This window comes from Thunnus albacares, chromosome 7 (assembly GCF_914725855.1).
Source record: "Thunnus albacares chromosome 7, fThuAlb1.1, whole genome shotgun sequence".
Lineage (NCBI taxonomy): Eukaryota > Metazoa > Chordata > Actinopteri > Scombriformes > Scombridae > Thunnus > Thunnus albacares.
Window position 1 is genome coordinate 31,137,324 of NC_058112.1, and position 26,002 is coordinate 31,163,325.

General features: G+C 38.9%; 1 protein-coding gene and 1 long non-coding RNA gene across 2 annotated transcripts in view; both read left to right on the forward strand.

The window, feature by feature from the left end:
• The window catches only part of LOC122985399, a 365,027-nt gene that overhangs the window by 1,880 nt on the left and 337,145 nt on the right, over positions 1–26,002 (forward strand). The gene's annotated exons all lie outside the window — the stretch shown is intronic.
• The window catches only part of znf609a (zinc finger protein 609a), a 59,453-nt gene continuing 38,681 nt past the window's right edge, over positions 5,231–26,002 (forward strand). Inside the window, exon 1 of the mRNA XM_044355877.1 lies at positions 5,231–5,626. The gene's annotated coding sequence lies outside the window, so the exon portion shown is untranslated. The remainder of the gene's footprint in view (positions 5,627–26,002) is intronic.

The following is a 26,002-nucleotide window of genomic DNA, read 5'->3' on the forward strand; positions in this document are numbered from 1 at the left end:
GATCAGATCCCATCAATGTTTATTCAGTCTGCTTCTTACTCACCGTGCTGATGTTATTCTGAATCACCGTGCAAACATAATCCTGATTGATTCACACTCTCATTTCAGGTGGCAAGTGATTAACTTGTCAATCACCTCCTCCCACATATGTCAACAGCCGAACACACATTCCATACAACACTCCTTAGGGAAAATTTAACATTTGAAAGGAACCAGCTCATGGCTTAATTGTCCTTATTTGACATCAACGACGTGTCAATCGATCAGTCATCAATGTGAAAGGTTACATATTTGTCCTGGGAATGGAAAAACACCAGAAGAGTTACTTATACTTGCTACACATCAGCATGCGAGCCTGCTCACACTGACACTGCTCAAAACAAACTGGAGAGTCTGCACACTGTGAGTTTTGGAGAAAAGATTATTTAATGCGCAGACGTTCCTCAGGGTGCTTGTTAGACATCAACGGCATGCTGGTAGCAACGAGACGTTTTATTAGTTACAAGATACATCTGATATAACCATCCATAAAAACAAGGAAGGACAAAAATAATCAAAAACAATCAAAAACAGCAGCACGCCAGACTCCTCTCGCCTCTACTCTCTCCCCTCTGATTGGCTAATATTAATTAAGACCCGCCCTCATGACGTTTGGCGACTAATCAAAATGATAAATGGCAACATGTGACGGGACATCGAAGTCATGAGGATATGTTGTCAGGAACTAGAGCTGCAACTAACGATAGTTTTCATTTTTATCGATTAATCTGCCAATTATTTTCTTGATTAAAGTTTTATTTTCTCTAATAAATTTCAGAAAATTTCAAAAAAATGCCCGTTATAATTTCTTAGAGCTCATGGTGACATCTTCAAATGTTTTGTTTTATCTCATCAACAGTCCAAAATCTAAAGATATTCAATTTAAGATCATGTACGACACAGAAGAGCTGCAACCTTTTAGCATTTCTGTTTAAAAAGTGGCTAAAAATGATTGTTCAGTTATTAAAATAGTTGCTAATTTTCTGTTGATCGACCAACTGTTCCAGCTCTACTGGAAACCATGAATGTGTGTATAAAATATGATGGCTTTCCATCAAATTAATCATTATTACACAAGACAAAATTATGGACTGACTGACCGACATTGTCCTCAAAGCCACACCAGTAACTTAGCCAAAAAGCTAAATGGAGCTTATCTTACTGCTCATCCAAACTTGATAAACTCATGCTGATTGGTCATTAGTAAATGTATAAAAGTGTACATGTAGTCTATCCATATGGCTTGACGTAATCACTTAAATACATAAATACTTAGATAGTTACGACCAAAGAAGTGGTTGAAACCTCAGAGTCCGTGTGATGTGAATGCAGTATTACTCCCCCGTTATTCCCTCATTACAGCTTCATTATTTCTTCATCACTCTGTCATCACTCCTCTGGCACTCTGTAAGCTCTTCAGCGGTCGGCCCTTAATGAGCAGAGAGTCCTTCACGAGAACAAAAGGAGGGAGAAGATTCAAATAAAAATGTAAATGGGGCTCTCGGTCTCCCTCTGCACAGGCTGTTGCTTAGAAGTGTAATCAGATGGAAAACACACACATACACACACACACACACACACACGCAGATACTCACATGGTAGCGTAACAGGTACTAGTAGTGTGTGTGTGTGTGTGTGTGTGTGTGTGTAGGTAAGAAGGACGGACACAGAGATACTGATGTCATTTCAAAAGCAAAATTATCCTTGTTGCCGGGGTAACCATCCTGAATACCTACATTAAACACAAGTGTGTGTGTGTGAGTAGAGAGCAGAGTTATTTTAGTGGGAAAGACAAATGGCAGCAGGACATGATGTTCTCATTTAAATTTAAAGCAGCTATAATCAATATTTTTATAATAAGGATATATAGACTGTCAGTGTGTAATGTGTTGGTTGTGGCTCGTAGTGATGAACCTACAGAGAATTATCAGGGACTCTGCAGCTCCCCTCGGCTTTACAGAGCTTTATAGTGAGTTTCAGCTCATTGTTTATCTGTCCAGCTGCAACTTTACTGTTTTAGTTCACTCTCAACGCTCTCATAGTGTTGTTATCGGCTGCAGCAGGCAGCTGTTTTCAGAGAAAAAGCTCTAAAAAGCCACTATACACTACCTGCTCAGCACCAAACAGCAAACAGAAACAATTAGCTGTGGACTAACTGGTGAACATAGTGGAGCATTTAGCAGCTAAAGAGCCAGATATTTCCCTCAGGAGTTGGTAGAGAACAAGAACAGAGCTAAATGAGAGTGAATATTGGACTTAGATTCACCAGGTGGACAGAAACACGACTCCAAATGAATGATAATGTTGCTCCTTAACTGCTGGATGAGGAAATAAGCTTCAACATATCAACTTAAAAGGTGATGAAATGTTACTACTTGTTTCTGCTGAAAATTGATGGACAAAAAGTCAGTTAATGCAGTCTAATGGAAATTAAATAGCTTTCTTTGTCTTCTACAGCAACATATCTGCTCTGTAAATCACTTGTCCTGCGTTCTCCTTTGAAAAAAAAAAATCTGAAACCAAAAGGGAGAAATTTATATTTTATATTCTTTGATTTCATGATGGCACCCCTGAGTTGTACATGAATTCAATGAAATACCGTTCCATCATCCCCTTATGTAGCTGGAGTCCATATTTCGATGCAGCAAATCAGTTCTAGCATGAAGTGATAATGTGCCGTTCTGTCATCGGCAGAGCAGACGGTCACACTGAGCCTGATTGCATCCTGCTACACAACACAAGAACCACTGACTCTGAACAACAACCCACATTAGCTTTCCTGCTAAAGTCTCCTTCTTATCTAACTTACAAACATGAACACGCATCTTGTCCTGCAGCTTAGCTTGTTTAACGAGCCACCAAACAAACATTCACCAGGGAGAAGTGCACCGCTGACGTTAGTTAGCAACTAGGTAGTTAATTAGCTGCTCAGCTGCAGCACATTAAACAGCATGTTAACATACCTGCAGATGTTACTTCGGACTCGTTAGATGCTGGTTTGGTCGTTGCTCTTCAAAATAATGAACCGCTGCCTGTCCATGACTTGAGAATTCGGTGAAATGAAGACAAAATGTAACCAATCCTTTAATTTAGAGACGCTCTATGATCAGTCCTACATGAAGCAACACATTGCCATTAAAGTACAGGTTCACAAGTGTGTCTTAAAACAACAGTCAGGAGCCCAAATGAACGCTAAAACATGTTTTTCTTGCCGCAATCATTCCTCCTGTTCATGCTGACCATTAGAAGATCCCTTCATAATGACCTTACAATGTAAGTGATGGGGGACAAAATCCACAGTCCTCCTTCTATACAAAAAATTTTAAGGTTTATCTGAAGCTAATATGAGTGTTTCTTGTCGAAATGAGTCAAATCAAGTAGATATCTTTCAACGTTACAGTCTTTTTAGTGCTAAAGTCCCTCTTTTTGTTACTATACTTCCACCGCAGCTCAACAGGGAAACACTGTCCGAGGAAACACAAAGAGGGAATTTGATGCTAAAAAGACTGTAAATGTGTCAGATATCCACTTGATATGACTAACTCAGACTGCTGAAGCCTCATATAAGCTTCACATCATCTTTTAATACTTTAATACTTGAAATCTTCCACAAAATGAGTTAAAATTACATTCATTGGTTTCTTAGAGCAGATTTAAAGCTTTGCCAGTGTCAGTGAGGTTGCCTCAAATTGCTACTGTTTTTTGGTCAAATTCTAGTATTAAGGTTGTATTTTTACTTTCTCTTTTGTGGTAATTTTATTCAAGATTTTATTATTTTATATTGACTAACTAGATGTCTGTCTGTATTACTTATTTTCTTGTTGTTTGTCTGAATCCTTCATGTTGCTGTCTGTCTGTCTTGGTCAGGACACTCATGCAAAAAGAGATTTTTAATCTCAATGAGGTTTTTCTGGTAAAATAAAGTTAAAGAAAAACAACAAATAAATAAATAAAAATGCATCTTTGCAAAAAAAATGGATTTTGTCCTCCATCACTTACATGGAAAGTGCATTTGATCTTTTAATATCCAGTACGAACAGGAGGAATGATTACGGTTAGGAAAACCTCTTTCACTGTTCATATGGACACCTGACTACAACCGATTTTAAGGGCCACACTGGGAGAAAACATTTTTAAAGAAAAGATTAAGAGAATAAAGTTGTAATTCTACGGCAAAAAAAACGTAATATCAGATGTAACCACCGATAACCTTGCAGTCGACCCCTTCCAGCCATTTCCTCTTCCACAGAAGAGGCAATTTCTTCAAAGTCCATATGGTTCATTCGTCAGAATAGACACAATTGTTTGCACAATCATTTCAAAGTCTGTTGCTAATATGCCAAAAGATTAAGTATTTTGTTATTTGTGAAACCTATACTAATGTCTAACTTCACAAGATGCTCCACATTTTAACACAGAATGCTCCTCTGATATTTCCCCTTTAAATAGGCTGTTAGATTTTTCTCATGACAATTTATTCTCATAAAATTATGACTTTTTTGTCTTTTGTCTACTTTATTCTCATAATTCTTGTAATATTACAATGTTATGACTTTACTCTCGTAATATTCCGAATTTTTTCTCAAAATATTATGACCTTATTCTCGAAACCTCAGAATTTTTTCCTCTCAGTGTGGCCCTAATACTCCATCATACCTAACTGTTGTTTTAAGACACACTTGAAAAATTGTGAACCTATCCATTAAAGGTGCAGTGTGTATAATTTAGTGATTCTAGTGGAATGGACTTGGCAGAAATGGAATATAATATTCATAAGTATGTTTTAATTAGAGTATAATTCAATGAAAATAATAATTGCTGCGTTTTTGATACCTTAGAATGAGCCCTTTATATCTACGTAGAGAGCGGGTCCCCTTTCACGGAGGCTGCCATGTTGCAACACCATGTTTCTACAGTAGCCCAGATCAGGCAAACCAAATACTGTCTCTAGAGAGTGCCTTTCACATTTTTCACGTGTTTCGCGGCCACCATAGACTCTCCTGTACGCTTAGAGGGGGATGAGGAAGGGTATTCAGTTGATTGCAATCTGCAACCTCACCACTAGATGCCACTAAATTATACTCTATGCACCTTTAAATACATTTAAATTTTTCAATGTGAGCAACTTCTGTTCACTGAATCCAGGTCCAGTGAGTGACTATGATCCAGTGAACCCAGTCCAGTGATCCAGTGATCCAGTGATCCGGGCTTTGGCTGCATTGTACCTAACAGCCATTTAGCCCCACAGAGCTGTTTGTCTGTCTGTTGCTGTCTGTGTGTCTGTGAACAGGGATAACGCTCATCTGGGAACTCTGGGAATATCACATCCAGTCATGGAATATCTGGGATTAGTTTTATTTGCATCCACGCCCGAGAAGTGACTCCAAAATGTCGGTGTTTCCCGCTGTTTTCCAGTTTTCTCCTGGATGTGACCGTGTGATGGCTGCGGTCCAGTGAACTGGGAGCACGTTGACTGGTCTGCCCGTTCAATCCACCAGTTTGGGAGCTTGTCTTAACTGTTATCACTGGGATTATCGGGACCTATGGAGTGTACATGAATACTGGTCGGGTAGGGATTCCAAACGGGGTAAGTGGACATGCAGAAGTTGTCTCTCTCAGTGGGATTTGAATCCACTTCTTTTTCTTGAAACGCGGGATAGCCTGCTAGCTATCCCGGGGGTTAGCTCAGCAGGCTAGCTGCTGTCTTTGTCTGGAGAGACCGGGGGAGCTAGGAGGTATGCGTCCATCATCGGACACGTCCTCGCCTGACCCGCTTGTTTCCCTTTTTAAACCTGCAAAAATCTGAACCACTTCATGCATACCCAGTCACCCAGTCTGAACATGTTAACAAATACGTTTCATGGTCGGTGTAACGGCTGGTCACACTTCTTAACAGCTACGTTACGGTGGCCGTTTGATATCTGTTGCCATCCGTTTAAACCAGCACTGGGTTTTCTAGTATTTTAGCATTTTAGGAACTCTTGTACAGCAGTTTAACTAAACCTGGACCCCCCTGTTGTCTAATATGACTGTAGCCGTGCTGGAAACGAGAATTAATGCTGCATAATAGTTAAAACAACACCAGGGGTTATAGGGGAATCCAAACGCATGTCCGATAATGGACCTACATGTTTGACAGGCAGTCTGAAAGCGCCGCATCGGTAATTGTCCATCACACGACAAATAGGACGTTAGGTCAACTGTTATATAGACCATCGGTACAACGTTGCACGTATTTGTTTGGCTCTGGTTTAAACGTGTATAATCGCGAGTTTAAAATACAGATGTAGATCTTTTAAATTGGTTGATTTATTGCAAAGTTACACGGAGACTGAAATCTCACCACCGGAGCTAAAGCAGCACTGCGTCCGATAATGGATCTCGTTAGCCTTGTAGCGGGCCACAGTGGGCCTCGGACTAGCTGCATAGATTGTGCTCAAACACCTTCATATTATTCGATGTTGGACTCTTAAGTTTATGTTGTTACTTGTGTTTAAAGCTAACTGTGTTCAGCCGAAACCACTGGGAGACGTAATTAGTGTGTAAGTTAACTTTGCAGTAAAGGGCAGTGACATCCAGGGCCGACGAGTCAGTCACAGCCAGCTAGCCTCTCGATGAACTCGGCTAACGGTTGCTAGTTTAGCTCGCTCCTTGGATCCGGTGTGTTTGCATCAATTTTATGTTTCTTTAAAATAAGGAATTGGCTGTCGTAACCCCCTCAGAGATTATTAGCATTTTAAACACCGCTTTTGTTTATTGTCCCTTTGATATTAACAGGCAACCGGCCAAAGATCCATAATGTGGCTAATGCAAGCTAGCTATTTCATATAAATGTTCTCTTTATTTTTTAACACAGAGCACAATTCATTCTTAGGTTAGAGTTGTGTTGCTATTAGTTATGCATGTTACTAACAATGTGACCTATAATCCCTTAAAAACCATTTTATCGTCATTGCATAACGTTAACTAAGTTAGTGATTTAAGGCCTGTATCAGGAGTTATGAGGCTGAACTACTGTGAAGGAAAAAAAATACCGAGTACATGAAACAAGCTTTGAACGCCTCAAAGTTGTATTTATTTATTTTTATTTAATCTTTATTCAATCAGGAAGTCTCATTGAGATTAAGATCTCGTTTCCAGGAGAGACCTGAGAAGAAGAAACATTCATATAAGACAGTCAGCAAACAGAAACAACTACACAATCAACAAAGAAACAGTTACAAGAGTCATAAAAAACATGAGATAATAAAGCTTTAAAAATCTCAAAGATAAATGAAAGACTCTAGTGTGGGGGCGAGGTTGCAGTTCAGTTCATTTTAAAAGGTGTAAAGTACCTGAAACCAGTTCTGCCAACATTACTGGGCACATGAGAGATATCTAAGGTTGAGTAGTTACTGTAGATACTAAATTAAAATGAGAGAGGAGATGTCACCTTTAGCGCTAGATTGTGTTTTAATGTGAGTGACAGAGCCACTAATTTAACTCTGAGGCAATATATAAGATCGTAACTGAATGAAAATGAAAGGACTCAATAGGCAAGGCACGTTTTGTCTTTCTTATAAATCCCCTGACACTTAAAGGATCTCAGTTAATCTTGTGGGAGGTGTATGTTTTAAGTGTCTGGCAGTTGTTTAACTTGTTTGGTTGAGCCATATGATTCAATCGGCTTATCCAGTGTGACACTTATTCAGTTATTTGTGGTTCTTTCAGTTTTGTCTACCAGTGAATTTCTGGCCTTGAGAGTGAAGGTGGCCACACATGTTGTTGAACTGAAACACAGTGCCACTGCTGTTTGTTGTTTTTCTTTCATATATATATACTCCGTGTAAGTGGTAGTTGTGGAAATGCACGAAGAGGCAGTTGAAACCGAGAGAAACTGTGAAGAGCTGTGACCGAGAACCTGGAGAACAACAGCAGTAATGTCTGTGGACGATGAAAGGAAACGGAATAGTTCAAAGCTGTTTTTCCCTGCACCAAGTACTGAAAAAATGTAAACAAAAGTGGTGAACCACAAAAGAGGAGGAGGAGGTTTTCTCTAAGCCAACGCAGCCTTCATCATGTGACTGTTTTTAAAACCAATCAGACGGTCCCACAGTGGGGGGATTGTGTTTGCTTATAGAACAGCTAATTTTTTCCCCCCTTGTGAACTCTTAAAAACTGAAGAAGTTGCTGAAATGTGCTTTCACAACAAGCAAACAGCCACGTTGAATGTTTCCAACGGGGCAGCAAGTAATGACTAGAGCTGCTATGATTAGTCAATTAATGGAATAGCTGATTGACAGAAAATTAATCTGCAACTATTTTGAATATCGAATAACAGTTTTAGTCATATTTTGAGGGGGGGAATGACAAAAAATTTACTGGTTTCTGCTTCTCAAATGTGAGGATTTGAAGCTTTGTTTGATCAACAGTCCAAAATCCAAAGATATTGGAAGACATTACACTGACCTGCGGGAAATTTTCAGGCATTTCTAACCATTTTCTGACATTTGAACAAAACGATTAATCGAGAAAATAATCGCCAGATTAATCAATAATGAAAATAATTGGTTGTAGCCCATTAATTCCTATGTAGCCTAATAATCAAATGATCAGTTTTTGCACGTTTTGATCAATCGTTTAGTCACTAAAACTTGAATTGTGAAATGGCAGAGCCCATGGTGGCATCTTTTAATTGCGTGTTTTAATGTTGGACAAAAACCACATTTATTCTGTGTACAATGATGTAAAACAGACAAATCATCGCATTGGAGAAACTGGAACTGACTTAAATGATCGATCAGTTCATCAAACTTGCTTTTGATCATTGTCAACTGTTCTGTTGATCAACTTGAGTATTGGTTGATGTGTATAGTTGGTGTTTCTCATCTGGTTTTCTGTTCAGACTCCGTATAGACTTTGTGAAATCAGAAGAGAGACTTAAACTGAAGGCTAACGTTCAGTTTCGGTGCTGGTTCCCATCAAAGGTCCCATCATGGTCCCATCATGTTGAATTCTGGTTCCCTCAGTTCGTCTCCAGCACTTGAGAAACGCTGTTGTTGGGATAAATGAGTTGCCGGTGACAGTGATACACTAGCAAGATATTTAAACTCGTGTCATGTTGTTACAATATTGAAAAAAATGGATTAATTTTTGTTATCTGGTCTCTTGTGATACGATATTGATGTTTTGGCACCAGTATAGAAATATTTTTGTTGTGTAACTGAAGCAGCAGTGTTTCCTTCTAGGGATGCAAATTTTTAAGCAATTTCCTTATTTGATAATCGGCCATGTTAACAATCATTAATCATTCATAATTTATGAAACATGGTGGACGTTTTCCATAATACAGCTGTTTTTTAAACCACTCACACGACTTATGTTACTTAAAATCCACAGAACATTAAGAATTTCAAAGAACAGATAAAGTAAACACCAAGTTACTTGAATTATAAATTAAATAAGACAAAATAATGACATAATTTATAATTGCGGAGCTCCCACTCCTGTCTGTCGCTATTTAACGATCGGCCCGACTAAATCATAAGTATTAAACACAGCAAACAGCTTCATGAGAGGACAGAAACTAGATCAGACTAGATGTGTTGGACATATCGAACAAAACAGTTTTTCTGTAATCAGAAGTGCGGCAGCCTTCGTCAGTTAATCACTTGTAACATTATCGAATAAATATCTCTGATCTACATAGTGGAGTGATGTGCGTTGTTGATTGTAGCTAACGTTAGTCCAGCTGCTGGAACAGATGTTCATAAATACTGGAACTCTTTGAACATTTACCGCCACCGCTAAAAAGCTTTTATACTTAAATCAGAGCAGTGTCACTTTCACAGTTCAACACTTCAGTCTTGATTTTGTTGGAAGAATAATTAGAGTCCTGCTGGTCCTGATCTCTGCTGTCTGACCATCATCTCCCGGATTCTGTTAACCGAGCAGCTGCTTGTGTTGGTGATGTTTGTTTAATAAGGGTGTAACGGTATGTGTATTCATCCTGAACCGTCACGGTGCGGACGAGGCTTTGAACGGTATCTATTTTTTTATACCTTCCTGACACTTCACCAGATCTACAGCACATTTTCTGACGCTAACACCACAAGTGCTTCGTCTTCTGCATTATCGGTTAATATAAATTTAATCGATTAAATTATTAATTAATTGATTAATCATTGATATTCGTTGAACTCCTTAGATTTTAGTTATTTCAGGGCTTGTTCTCTTTGCGCTGTAGTGTAAAGTGTCGTATCTCACTTTTCTATAAAACTACGGCTGCAACTGACAATTATTAAGTTTTGTCAGGAAAAAAATTGAAAAATACCATCTCAGTCTCCCGAAATCTAAGTTAACATACACAAATGTGTTTATTCGAATCCAAAATCCAAAAATATTCAATTTATTTTCATATATAATAAAGAAAAGCATCAAATAGTCACATTTGACTGTAACATTTTGGCATTTTGCTGGAAAAATGACTGAAATGATTGTTGAATTATCAAAATAGTTACCTTTTTTTTTTTTTTTTGGATGATCGACTAATTGATTAAGCTCTATTACAGACTAAACAAACTGATTAAATAAGAAAATAATCAGCAGATTAGTCAATAATGAAAATAATCATTAGTTGCAGACCTAATTTTAACAAGGTAATTGAATGTTCTTTGTGGAAAAAATATCTTTAAAACATGTCTGGCAGGTTTTTTTTTTTTTACCACTGTAAAAAAGCAGGTGCGGAGTCATGTCAATCTTGATGTCTTACTGATATTGTGCAGATGATTCAACTAACTGTGCAGGTCAAAAATCCTCACACACACACACACACACACACACACACACACACACACACACACACACAAATGACCGAGCTCCTTATAAGCACTTTAATATCAGTGATTTGTACGTAAATATCTGTAGACACATAAAATTGCAGCGTATGATTACCTGCAGAGCACAGTGAGGAGCTCTGTGACGGTCGGGTTGACAGCAGGAATGCTGAGCCGTTCTCCCCCGGAGGAGGACACCGACAGGAAGCTGAAACGAGCCGATCTGTCTGCTCCTCCCGGGAGGCCGGTCGGACAGGAAGACAGCAGCGGCTACACGACCTGCCGTCACCCCGATAGGAACGCTCGCCTCTCTGCCACTGACAACCCAGGAGGTCCTTTTTTTTTTTTTTTTTTTTTAGTGACGGCTGCAGGTGTTGAATGACTCGGAGGGTTTCAGCGGAGATACTTGAGCTGATGATTCTCCTCCAGAGAATCAGTACAGCAGACAGTATGACACGTCCAATCAGGAGGGATTAAAGTGGAGAAAACTGACTGGAAATGTGTCAGTATGTTGGGAAACGCGGAAAAAAAATACCAGAATAACCGGAAGATCTTGTGTTTACACTACATTACATCTACGCTACAAGCAAGCTTAGTTATCTTCAGGTAGAAATCTGACACAGGGTCGGGTTATGCTTGAGAGGAAGTAGCTTGTACGACGAGTTGTCCGAACTCAAGAGCGTTAATAGTTTTCCGAACGGCCACGCTCAAAGACAGAGTGAAGAAGCCGGGGATAATGTGTGTTGCGCTCTGTTGTTCACGTGAAAAACGACAGAAATAGTCGTGTAAAGAATGAACAAAGAGAACCAGAGAAAGAAACTCCGCACAGCTTAGCTAATCGTGGTGTGAAGCGGGTGTTAATGTCAGATTGTCGTTTTCTGAAAGAAGTTCTTGGACGCCAAATCCGCTGTCGGGAAGGTGTAGGGGAAGAAGAGTTGATGAGCAGTTTTGACGACGTATACTGATGCTAGAGCTGCAACTATTAATTGTTTATTTTATTAAATGAATGATTAAGCTTCTCAAATGTGAATACTTTCTGGTTTCTTCAGTCTTCAATGACGGTAAACCGAATATCTTTTGGGGTTGTGGACAAAGCAAAACATGTGAAGACGTGAGAGAAGAGTGATCAACATTTTATGGACCAAACAACTAATCGATAATGCAAATAATGGTTCGTCGCAGCTCTAATCAGAACTAGTTTGTACGATCGTGTCGTCCGACCTCGTTGGAAATCAAGAGTGTTGTTTCCGAACGGCCACAGTAGAAAGCGAAGTGCAAAGCGTGATATTATTTAAATACAAGCACATTTTGAGACAGTCTCTCCTCGAAGACATTTTGTTCACATGAAAAGTGACAGAAACATTTGTGACAGGAATGAAAAACCACCACTAAATATATAAAATAATACCCCGTCTCCCCAAACAGAAAACGGCTTACATGAAGACAGTGTTGTAAATGAAGTGGAAAAATGGCAGTTAAACCTGATTATCTGGCTACATAAATACCACAGTATGACGCCGTTGATGGGCATTAAATACAGGGTATAAAAACACTTAAATGAAGTAAAACATTAACCTTCAGAGTAAAAGAGCAGAGGAACTTTCTCATGCAACAGAAACCATTACGATAAAGATAGTGGTTTTATGTTAAAACCATCTTCTCATAATTACACAGATCACAAGACGAGATGTGTCAGGATCTCTCTGACTTGGCTCAGTAGACGACAGTGATTGATCGGTGGCATCGTAAATCCGTTTTACAGTAATTATGACAATTAATCACCGCCTTTGCTAAACAACTTCCTGTGGAGAAACCCTGAAGTGATATGATATTACTCAGCCTCTGATGTCTGACATACAGTGCCTTACCAGATTTGCTGCACACCAAAGGCGTTGTGAAAACATCGCTTTAAAACAGAGATGGAAAGATAAAATACTTGAAATCATTGGCAGCTACGAGTGGGAGACACTGACTTAAACGTTGGCAGCGATGGCAGACAAAGCAGCTGGTAATCATGAGTTATAGATGTGCTGTGAGACAAAGAGGGACATGTCTGTTGAAAAGTTCACAGCCTACAATAAGTGGAGCCGTCACCAGAATTACAAAATATAAAACAGACAGCAGTCACTGACTTTTATAAAGTCGGTTCACACACTAAAACTGCCGAGATGAGCTTCAAAGTTCAACTTATCTTTCAATAAAGTATCTTCAATTTTAGCATGATATTTATAAAGATATATGAAGAAGACTTAGCAGGACAATCTTAACAGAAACTGAAGGTTATCTGGAATTATATAAATAAGAGGACAAAAGTTAAAACATCAGTTGGAGACTTGAATACCAATCAGAATAATACTAACTCCCCAAAAACAGACACAGAAATATTGTCAGAAGATGTCAGCAGTGTATTTGTGAACGAACCTGAAGGGCACATACCTGAAATACCAAGATCAGAAGATCAGCAAGTAGGTTTTATAATAACTACCGAGGACACATCCGAGGATTTTAAAGAAAGTTGCTCGTGTGATCGCTGAACCTCTAACAGTATTATAATAATCAATAGTTAGAAGAAATAGACTCACCCTGTGAATAGAAAGAGGCACAAATCAGTGCAATTTTCAAACAAAGGAAACAAATCATCAACAGGAAACTAGAGGCCAGTTATTCTGACATCTGTAGTATGTAAGACAATGGAAAATCTAATCAGGACAAACACTCAATGAACACCTGTGTAATTGAGTACAACAGCTCTGCTGTAGTGGGAGGTGTTGCTGTACTGGAGTGTATTATATTCAAAAGTGTTCTTAATATTTTGCCCCCCTCGTGTATGTTAATGTCGTGGATAAAACAGTAGGAACACCATTCAATATAATTCACTCCAGTACACCACCACCACCATCCACTACGACCTCAATAATAAACCTAAAGTAGAATTATCACCTTTCAGACAACGTCAACAAAAACTGAAAATATATAAGCTTCATAAAAGTATAATTTATGGCAGAGCTGTTGTATTGATTTGCATTGGACTGAACAGGTGTTCCTAATAAAGCGTTCAGTGAGTGTACATTGTTGACCATCTGATGTCAAACAGACTTTTTAGCAATAAGCAGTATGGATTCATATCTGGAAGATCAACTACACTGGAGCTTCTCACGGTTCTTGATAAGTGGTCGGCAGCTTTGGATAAAAGACAATCAATCGATTGAATTTATATGGACTTCTAAAAAGCTTCAGATACAGTTCCTCATAAAAGGAAAAATCCTATTGCATCGACGACAGAGTGGATAGAGGACTTTTTACGTAATAGCAGAAAGCAGGTGGTGGCAAATGGCGCCGCTTCTGGCTGGAAACCGATGACCTTTGGAACATAGTTAATTATACAGTTGGAGAATTGGTGGTTCCGCAAGTGGAAGGGCAAAAAAAGGCAAACTCTATGCTGGCAATAATCAGAAGAACTGTTCAGAAGTTATGTGAGGAAGTAGTTTTGTCGTTATATAAATCCTTGGTGAGATCTCATCTTGAATTTGCTAGTTCGGTCTGGTATCCTTATAAATTAAACCTCCCAGCTAGCCCCGGCTCTCCATGTGGGTCCAACTGGAGCACCGAGACCCGGTTTGTTATTCAGGTTAAAGTGGGAAGAAGCAGCAGCTGATAGGAAACACCTCAGCTGACAGGATGTACCGCTCTGTCTGAAAAAACTTCTTCTTCTTCTTGGTTTATAATGGCGGTTGTCAACCAGCATATCAAGTGCATTACCGCCACCTTCTGCTTGGGAGCATGGACCAGAGATTTAATCCTCCAGTTATTTTCTACAACAATAATTTTCATTATAGATTAATCTGTTGATTAGTTGATTAGCTGTTAGGTCTATAAAATGTCAAAATGGTGTAAAATGTCAATCACAGTTTCCCACAAATCAATGTGACGTCCTGAAATGTCTTGTTTAGTGCCGACCATCAGTCCACAACCCAAAGATATTCAGTTTACTGTCACAGAAGATTAAAGAAACCAGAACAGAGTCTCAAGTCTCAAAACGATTAATCGATTATCAAAATAGTTGGCAACTAATCAATCATCAGCTTTTCATGTCCTGGAAAAGTCTTAAAATGACTGAAGTGATGTTTTCTAAGTCTTTAAGGTCTTTTAAAATGGTTTGAAAACACTAAAAGGTGTTTTTATGTCGTCACTTCAGTTTCAGTTTTAAAGTTCTGGTTTCTTCTTTCTTCTGGTAAAGAATTGAAACCTTAATTGAAATATATTATCAGTGCCACTGATACTTTCATTTCCTGTGTTTGAAATCAGTCTGATCTTCAGTTCCAGATGGCATTAAAAAGCTTCTCTATAGTCTGAAATGTAAGTTGATTAAACTTGTTAGTTGAGGATGTCTGTCTGTGGTCACTGAGCGCTGCTAGTTATCGATAAACCACAAATATTTTCATAATAAAATCACAAAAACGTTTTCTCGTCATACTTGTCTTTCCTCTTTAACATGAGGAGCTCGAGTATTGATTAAACTGTTTTAAACACACCATTAAGGAGTGTGATTTTAAATAGAAAATTCTAGTAGCATGATGGTAGTTTTAAATGTTCATATCAGTGTGTCTTCATACAGAAAGGATGGAACAATGTGTGTTTTCCAATACTTCTCAAATGTGCCAGGACATGAAAGGGAGGAACTCTCAAATTGCCACTTTGATGTCAAAGCAGTGACTGTAGTTTCTCAGGTTCTGAAGCCGAACGGTTCGCTGTTAAACGTCTGCAGTCGTCTGCCAGCGGCTGACAGCTGCACAGCCGGAGGATAATCAATAAGATGGAGTGTCCTCTGTAAAGTCGAGCAGAGACAGATACAGGCTGTCTGCTCGCTACTCACTAGTCATGATGTGTCCTAAATCAGTGGTTCCCAACCTTTTTTCCTCAAGGGACCCCTGTTCTACTGCCACCTTCAGTTTCTCACTGCAAATAATCAATCAATCAATTCTGATCTTGTCTGTTGGCTTTATGAAGCTCCGCTCAGTATTACTGTCCTGGTAAATCCTCTTTTTTCTTTCTGACACTCTGTGTTTTCTTCTTCCCGACGCCTCGTCATATTTTAGTTACGTACTTTTGTAATGCAGGATTTAACTTGTGCTCATGTCTACACCGTGCCCTTATTCTTGCAAGATTTTTTTATGTTCAATTTTTTATTTATTTTTCAAAATAAATGAAGATGTAAACTTTGAAAATAACCTACAACTGCAATTAATCACCAACTATTTTGGTAGCTGACTAATTGTTTTGAGTCTTTTTTGGGTTTTTTTGTTGTTGTTTTTTTTAAGAAAAAAATTGCCAAAATTCTCTGATTCCAGTTTCTTAAATGTGATTATAAATATTTTCTGGTTTCTTTATTCTTCTATGATAGCAGACTGGTTTTCTTTGGGCTGTGGACTGTTGGTCGAGTCAAAACAAGACATTTTAAGCTACATCTTACGCTTCAGGAAACATTGATCGACATTTTTCACAATTTTTGGACATTTTAAAGACCAAACAAATAATCGATTTAATTGAGAAAATAATCGTTACTTGCTGTTGTAAAATAACCCTCAACAGAAACAAATTAAAACTTAACAACAGCCGACGTCCATAGTGCAGCTTTTGCTGGTATGTGGAGCAGGGCTGCAATTCATGATCCTGTTCATTAATCTGTCAAAAATATTGAAAAACATCCATCATATTTTCTCTATGTCTGAGGTGGTGTCATCAAACAGTCCCCAATATCCAAAGATGTTACGGTTTACAATGATATAAAAGAGAAACAGTGAATCTGGAGAAGCTGAACGACTAAAGCTCGAATATGGAGTTCAAATTAGTGTGTGATTGTAAAAAAAATAAAATAATAAGTTCATTTATCAGTGTGAACGACATCCTGTAATGTTCCTCAAATTAATACATGAAACAAACAGAAATGTTATATTTCCATCGTGTTTTCCATTGTTTGAGCTTCGACCGCCGCTCTTCTTCTTCTGCAGTGGTTTAACGGCACCGACTGGAGAATTAGCGCCACCAGCTGTTAATCTCACAGTAGTGGATGGAAATATGAATTAATTAGCATTTTCTTTTGCAGATTTTTCTAGAAATCCAGGTAAAAACGTACGCTCCATTTGGATGGAAACTTAAATAACGTAACACCCGTCTGTTTTTCAACCCAGCTGGTGTATTTTCACTGGTTTAAAGTGAAGCTGAGACTCACTTGACATACAGACAACTGTGCTAACAGTTACATGAGATGTTTTGGAGGAGCAGCTGGAACAGTTGATCCAGACAGAGAGGACAGGACTCCACAGCAGAGAACACTCAGACACTTTTCATGGTTCGCTTTTTTGTTTTTCAGGCAACAGTCAGCAGCTCCAGGCCCTTTTTTTTTTTTTTTTTATTCTGCAGATCTCATTGTGTTGCTGGTGGAGTTTGTGGGTTGTTGTTGTTGTTGTTATTTTTTATGCACATCTTGGATTCACATTTCAAGGCGTCGAGAGTTGTTACTGTGTTTATAGTTTGAAGTACTTAGTTATGATTGTTGCAAGAATCTGAGAAGTTTATCAGGTATTTTTCTAGAAATTTCTGCTGAAATAAAAGTAGAAGAACCTTTTGACAAGATTGCAGTTTAACAGTTAACATTTTGTTAATTTAGTGGAGATTACAACCTCATGTATTTTTCCACTAAAACTATGAAATATACCTTCTCATCACATATTCTTTGATGTGCTGAAACAGGATGCGGGTGTTTCCACCTCTGCCAGTGACGGTTGCGTGATAAAGCTTGCAGTTCTTTCTTTTTTTGTCTTGAGAAACCCGTATCCACAAAATGGAGGATGTCCCCTTTTTTTATTTAGAGAGTGAGAGACTCGGTTCAGGTGTTGAGGTTTGACTTTCACTTCCTCCAGCGTGATGTAAACAAGTGCACGTCGGCGCCACTGGCAGGATTGTGAAGCGGCCTTTTTGTCTTTTCAGTTAAAGCTGTGAAGAACAATCGTTTTATCACAGTTATTTATGAGTTTGCAGCGTCTCCAGTCGGTCAGATGCTCAGTCTTCAGAGCTGCTGTTCTTTACAGACGGATGCTGGAGTTTTGGTTTTTATGCCTCTGGTACTTTCTGCCTGAAATATCTGCAGCACTGTGCAAAAATGCGTGAAAGCAAACGTGTTAGTGCAGCTCTCAATGATCTACTATATCTACTAAGGGGGTTTGGCAATATTTTAATAATCATCTGACTGACAAACAAAATCAAATGACTGCTATTAGCGTCAGAGATGGGACTCTCCCATGAGTTTATGACTGTGGTTCTCTTCTTGGAGCTGCTGTATGTGGTTGTATCTACAAATACAAGGCCCATAAAAAGAGTTCAACATGCTGTGTCATTGCTGCTGTTTCATCATTTCCGAGAGCTCTCTACCATTAGAGAGAAGTTTACTCAATCTGTTCAGAAAATGGCCACCAAATGGACGGTCTCACCCAGGTGGACAGCAGAATATCATTTCACCTAGAGTTTGGTCCGATCCAGTATCGGTATCAGGTGCTGATAAAATTATAGCCAAAATGTTGTAGCACAAATTAATTAATGAATTGGTAATAAAACAGTTCAACAAAGATATCCAGTAGTCCTCATATTTTTTTTTGTATCCCAGAATTCTATGATTTAGACAAACAGTCGGAGCTCGTGCTGGACCATGAACACGCCGAACTGGGCGAGCTAATAACGTTAGCACTTGGCTAACTCAACATGTCCTTAGTTTGGAGATATTTAAGTCTTGAAACACTGAAAAGCCAATGTTGGAGGGATGAGGGGTGGATGTTATGCTGCATCATACAATACTACCAATTTAATTAAGCATCTGCAACAAGCATCATGTGAAAGAACATCAGGAGTTCATGCTAGCCAACAACCAAAAATATAACTCCAGGCAGCAGACACTCACTGATGCACTCTAGAGTCACGGTAAACTTCCAGCAGACAACAATAAGGCTAAAGGGATTACAGAGTCTCTTTAAAGTTGCTCCATTCCATCATACTCGATCATCAACCAATATCTGTTGAGGAAAATGTCGGATGTCGCAGCCTGTTGGAACATTTTGAGCCGAGGTGCCATCCAGGAAATATATATCAGAGACTGATGTACCCAAACTATACAACCGAGTGTCATCACAGTTAGCAGCGCATTTAAAACATGTTAAATCTGTGAGCTTTACAGCTAATATTTGGACCTCGGATGCGAGCCCAGTGTCTTCAATAAGTTTCACTGTACACTGGTTTAACTGGGATACAGAGTGAGCTGCTTCAGGTGAAAAATTGCAGGAGGGGTCACACACCAGCAGTTCAACAGCAGCCTCCATTAAAGAGATGTAAAAATGCAAAAAATGCCTAGAAGATCCCGCTGGCGAAAGTACATGTGAACCTGGAACGTCAGCTCAGCAACTTCCTCTATTCTGCCGGGAGAATAATACCAACAGCGGAATGAAAACAATGAAAAGTACACTCCTACAAGCTGTCAGCAGATGATTCAGCAGCATCGGATGTGATCTCCTCGACTCGGTTGCCACTTTACTTGACCCTCAATACAAAGAGAGGTGAGACAGATTTGTTATTGATGTCCTAATGTTGACTACGTTTTAAAAAAAACAAAACTAAATGTTGATTTGTAGCCTAAAAATGGATATTTGTGAATCATTTGGAGAAGTGTGTGTGTGTGTGTGTTGACTGTCTTATTGTTATGACAGTTGAATTATTGTTTTAATATACTTTATACTCATCTCAAGGCTTTATCCTAATAAATACATTTTGAGAGAGAGAGAGAATTTACAGTTTTAGTCGGGACATGTTGATTTATTTTCACATGATTGGTGCTGGAATGTCTTGGCTACACGATCGTTGTACTCGACCCATTTTATTTTTTATGTCAGATACTTTATATGCTACATAAATTGACAAGCATGATAAAGATGTCCTGACATGAGAGATTGAGAAGACGGAGGAAACACCGCACAGGTCATCAACTGAAGAATCAGAGAAAAGGTTCCTTCGCATGGAAGAGCAGCTTGACGAGTCTGTACGACGGACCTGGATCAGGGAGTAGCAGGAGCGCTGCTGTCCAAATGCGGACATATTTGATAGAACTAATGATTCTTCGTCGTGACAGCCTTCTCCAGTACCGAGGAAACAACCGTGATGGCTTTCCCATCCTCGCTGCCACTGTGGTAAAGTTCCTCAACCAGTGTCGAAAGTGAAAGACCGTTTAGCGCCGCGTCCAACATTACGGATGAGAAGAGGAATCGACTGACAGCACAGAGAGAGAGAGAGAGGGTGGAAATACTGAAGAATCTGCCAATGTTAAATGAAAATTTTTTTTTAAAGCCTCGGATCACTCACGCTGGTGTTTTCCTGCTAATCCAGCTCCCATTTTCATTAAATGCTCTCGGAGTTCAGTGATGCTGTTGTTTCTGAAGCACATAGTTGTTTTTAATCTATTTAATGAGGTTTTCTGGTAGTGTAGATATTTATTTCTCTACACAGGTCTTGTACTTTTATTTCAAATATTCACTGTGAAAACCTGTTTGTATGTGAAGCCTACTTAATAAATAACTTGCTTTGGAATACATTAAAATTTAATGCATCTTTATATATGTTTTGCTCTTTTAAGAAGAAGTGTTGTGTGGTTTACTACAGTCTCATGTGACCTTACACATAAAACCAGCAACACCAACAACAATAATAATAATAATAATAATAATAATGATAATGATAATATGCAAGAAAGAAGAGCAGTGGTATCAGTTTTGGCAGATATCCAAATTCAGGTGTCAGAATCGGATCAGGACTGAAAAAGTGGATCAGTGCATCTCTATTTTCATATCATCAGGGTGTCCTGAACAAGTTTTTAATAAGGTTTAAGGTCCAATCTGAAACTTATCTACAGCAGCTCAGCACACACTCAATCTACAACCTGAAAAAGATAAAATAAAGAACTTAATTCATCCTGAGATAATGTTTAATGCTCAGTATACACAGTAAAAATAATTCTATCCATAGCAGTAGAAGATAAGTGATGATTAATGCGTATCTGTCACATTCAGATAACAGCTGTAGTCGACATTTAACACACCGTGTTTCTCACGAGCTACTCGATCCAGATACTGAAGGTCCAGGCTCAAAACTATTAATTATTACTAACTATATATACAGTTTTTGATCTTATCTGAATGACAGTTGAAGTGGAGAATGTGACTCCTGAAACGGATGCGATGTGATCCTCTAGAGAGAGAAGACGCTCCACTCTGTTGGAACTACAGAAACACTCTTTGATTGTACAGCGGAGTGGATCTTCTTCTATAAGATGCTGCCTGAATGTTTGGTTTACTGATGTTTGGTTATAAGAAGGAGAGAGTAGAGATAATAGACTTAATAATCCAGGTGTCAGAGCTTGTTGCAGCAATGTAGGGCTGCAACTAAAGATTATTATCAATGTTGATTAATCGGTTGGTCTATAAAATGTCTGAAAACGGCAAAAAATGTTGATCACTGTTTTCCAAACCCTGAGGTGACGTCCTGAAATTCTTTCTTTTGTCCCGACCAACAAGCCAAAGATATTTAGTTTAGTGTTAGAGAAGACTAAAGAAACCAGAAAATATTCAGATTTGGGAAGCAAAAAATGACTCAAAACCATTTATCAGTTATCAAAATAGTTTCGATTTCATTGTCGATCGGTTGCAGCTCTACACAGTTCAGCCAAATAATTTTTGACATTCACACGCTCTTAATTTTCACTAGTGAATGCAGTGAAATGTTAAAACTGAGCTGTCTGCAGGCTGAGATCCAGTAAAGAAAGGATCAGCATTTGATCGGGTTTATTTTAGCCGATAACGATCTTTTTTAAATAAGCCCGGATTGGCTGCAGTACCTACTTACCTTTTTTGATAATGTTTTCTCGGATTTCCTGCGAACGGTTGATAGTGCTCATAGATTTACAGCTCTAGTGTAATTACTGGAAACCTGTGAAATTTAGATTAGATTCTGATGTATTTCTGAACCAGTCAACATCCTTTACCGACTCGCCTACACAAAAACAACAATAAGAGCCGGTCTGAACGAGGCTTTGCAGAATAGAGGACGTGCAGGGTTGATGTGCAGACAGCTGAAGGGGAGGCAGGACAGATCAGAAGTGGACGTCTCTGCTCTACAGACAGATCATTTCCTCTTCAGGGAAAACTGATTCAATCAGAAAACAGGCTTTTTGGCAGGCGGCACGGTCGGTCTGCAGGTCTTATTATATAAATTTAAAGCCTTAAAGGGTCTTAAGATGAATTCAATTTTTTACAGAGAAAAATGTACATACATACTTTTATACTGGCAGTGAGCTGCACAGATTAAAGTCGTGATGGAGCTGTAGAGACGTCTGAAAGGTAAAGCAGATGGTTTCAGATGTTTTTATCTGTGAAATAGTCAGAAAAGCTCCCAGTTAAACTGATAGTGTTACTGGTAATAAAAGGATCTTTCTTACTGTGAACAAATCACATAAAAAGACTAGAAATGCTTTTGCTCACACTTTTTATTAATCATGGAAACATGCAACATGTTGAAGAAATAGACGTTTTTGCATAAAGTGAAGAAGCCAAACTATTTCCAGTGTAAAGCTTCTCCTCTCACTGGTGATTCCATCTAGCGTCGTGTTTGTGCAACAATAGTCCGCTGCGAACTATGAATTATTATATATTATTATATCAATAAATTACCCAGGGATTTTCCTCACAATTTTTTATTATCAATCCATCTTTTTGGATTCATAAATTAATGGTTAAGTCCATAAAATCTGTAAAAATGTGTCTCCACAGACATGAAGCTGCTGTTAAATCCTCCTCATTCCTGCTCTTTTCACTTCCTCCCTTTCCATCTTCTTCTTCAGTTATGTTCAGCTTGCGGATGATAACCACACGGAGACATTTATCACTGGCTATAAAACCATAAAGGTGGGATTTACTATTTATATAGTCTCGTCATTTCTCCTCATCGAGTGCTTCAGCTGTTTATTATCTTCTCATTCTGCTCCGGCTCTCCCTGCTCTGCACTCTGTAAACTTTCAAAAAAAAAAAAAAAATCTTTGGCGGCTAAGAACATTTGGCAGCTTCAAGACACTTTAAACAGAAGAGAAACTCTTTGTCTCCTCTGCAGGTACCAGGCAGAGTGTTAACATCCACCAGGCTGCGGGAGCAGTGAAAGCGGTTAGTGGATTACGGGATTTACAGCCCACTGGAAACAAAAGTAGTAAAAGTTGTAGCCTGGTGGTGTTAGCAACCGAGAGATGAGAGCCGTTTTTAACAAACTATCCCAGAGACAGGCTGGATTGTTATTCCTGGCAACAGCGAATCCGCTAATATGGCCTTCGCCAGCACAATTAATATTTCCACTGTTTAATATCAGGATAACAATGTCCTGTCAGAGGTCTAAAAAAGAATAAATCTAGACTGAACAACAGAGTACAAACCTGCTGCTGCACTGCTGTCTGGAAGAAATGAACAACAACAACATAATAAAGCAGGACTGCAACTCCATTAATCTGCTGAGAATTCTCTTGATTAGTCTATGAAATGTTTAAAAAAATGGCGTTAACAGTACCTCAGAGGCCTCAGTGATGTCTTCAGTTGGTTTGTTTTGGCTGACTAACAGTCTGACGTGTTAAGATGTTCATTTAACTGTCAAACATGAAAAGAAAAACCTGCAAATCCTCACATTTTAAGAAGTTTAACCATCAAATATTTTGTATTTTTGCTTGAAAAACGATTATTTTCATTATTGATCTCTGTCGCTTATATTTTTTGATTAATCAATTAGTTGTTTGGTCCATAAATTCCCAAAGCTCAATGTGACGTCCTCGACTGTCCACAACCTGCTAGTTGAAGGTGGCGGTCTTGTTGACATGTTTACGACGTGTTTATGTTTGTTTCAGCTTAGCGTCCGACACGATTATCTAGATGTGAAGCAGCATTAGTTGAACCCCGACCTTTGACCTCTAAAGGAGAAGGAGTGGCTCTTGACCGGGGTGGTTTGAGGTCAGCTGACCCAAGGGGAAAACCGCTAAAAGTGTCACCTTTTGACCTATAGGATGAATGGTGCTGGTGAGAGTTGGATAAAGAATATGACGTTAGCTTGTTAGCGTGGTGAGGAATAGTTTTGGGAATTTAATGAAACGGTTTCTACTCGATTGCATGTCTACTTCACATCAATTTGGTTAAAAGAGTTTTAAAAGGTCAGTGTCACCGTTTCAACCATTTTCCTTTTTTTAAATCACTTTTTTGGGCGTTAATTCCTTCATCACAGCCGACAGCCGAGAGAAAACAGGAACTGAAGGGACGGACGGGGTGCTGTTAACCCCGAGACCACCAGGTCGCCTCTAAACCAGTTGACTTTTGACTTCAAGCCACTTAATGGATACTTTACACGGCAACGAAGGCGGTGCTGTCAACTGTCTTCCCGGCGGAGCAGCATCTGGTCTTTATTCAGTTCCAACTTAAGAAATAAAAACATTCGTATCCCTGTTTACATTATCTTAACCGTATCCAGGTGTGTCTGCAGGTGTGTCTTGATTCCTGAACATCTCGGCTTCTTATTTCTGTTCTGACGTATGAGTTACCTCAACAGTTTTTTGGTTTTTTTTTGGTTTCTGGCTGTCTGAACTCTACTGCATTTATTATTCCGCTGGATTCAGCTGATGGAAAACAAGAGCGACAACATATTGAATGGATTTCATCCCTAATTCTCTGAATCCAGCTTCTCAAATGTGATTATTTTCTGGTTTCTTTAGTCTTCTGTGACACTTGACTAAATATTTTTGGGTTGTCGACTGTTGGTCAGCATAAAACAGGACATTTGAGGACGTCGGCTTGGGCTTTGTCACCATTTTCTGACATTTTAGAGAGCAACTCATCAATTAATTGAGAAATTAACCAACAGATTAATCGATAATGAAGTGTTAGTTGCAGCCCTAATTGTTGCATGTTAAAAGATAATAAAAAAAATTACACTCACAATGTCCAAGAGGCTGCGGTGATGTCTTCAATTTGCTTTTTTTTTGTGTAACCTTAAGATATTTAATTTACTGTCATATGACAAAGTGGAGGCTGGAAACAGGAAATGTTTGGCATTTTTGTTTGAAAAATCATCGTCTCCCCAAGGTGAAGCTTGGTGTGTTCACACAGGCAGAATATATCCAAAAAATATGTTCTGATCGTTGGCTTTGATAATTGCATTGCAAACAGCTGCAGCTTTTGCACTTGGTTTGCAGATGTATCGACTCCCTGATTCGTCACCTGGGTTTTGGTTGATTTGCTGCGTTTTCTCTTTTAAGACTATTTTCTATGATGAATCAGTTTGAGAACAGATTCGCTGGATCAAATTAATAAATGTCACAGAATTATCAGAATCATTTTAAACTCCATTTTTGCCGAGTTGTGTGTTTTCTATTAAAAGTGTCTACACAGACACTAGATAGTGGAAAATCTGTGGAGTTCCCCTTTAAACTTATGGTTTCTGCAGGCATGAGAACAGTGTACTGTGAACTCTCAGTCTGAGTATATTGTCATAATGTGGTTGTATGGAGACAGTAAATGATAACATTGAATTACCGTCCTCCCCCCCCCCCATGCTTGAATACTGAGAGGATTTGTGCTCCTGTCTGACAGCAGGGACTATAAATACACAGACGCCTCCTGCTCTCATAGTGAACCTGCGATTTGCAAACTGCCTTGTCGTGCAGAGTGTCACTAAACAAACACGTCGCAGTCGGCGCTTTCAGGCGGTCGCCTGCAGCGACGTGTTGGACAGGTCGCATTTGAATAAGGCTGATTTAATGTCTGGTGTTACAATGCAGGTGTGTTCTTGTGCGTTTGGTGGAATCTGATTGGTTGAAATAAACTCACTATAGAGGTTTCTCATGAGAACGGGCTGATGGTATCTGTACTTACACAGTACTTGATTTTCTGTGAACTGTAGCAGCAGCATGTCGGTACCTGAAACCAAGTGTTTCAACGGCCTTTCCATCAACGCAAGAAATGTTTTGATAACGAACTTAACTGTCTTTATTTAATCTTCTTCCAAAAACACTCCGATCTCAACAGTTCAATCCAGAT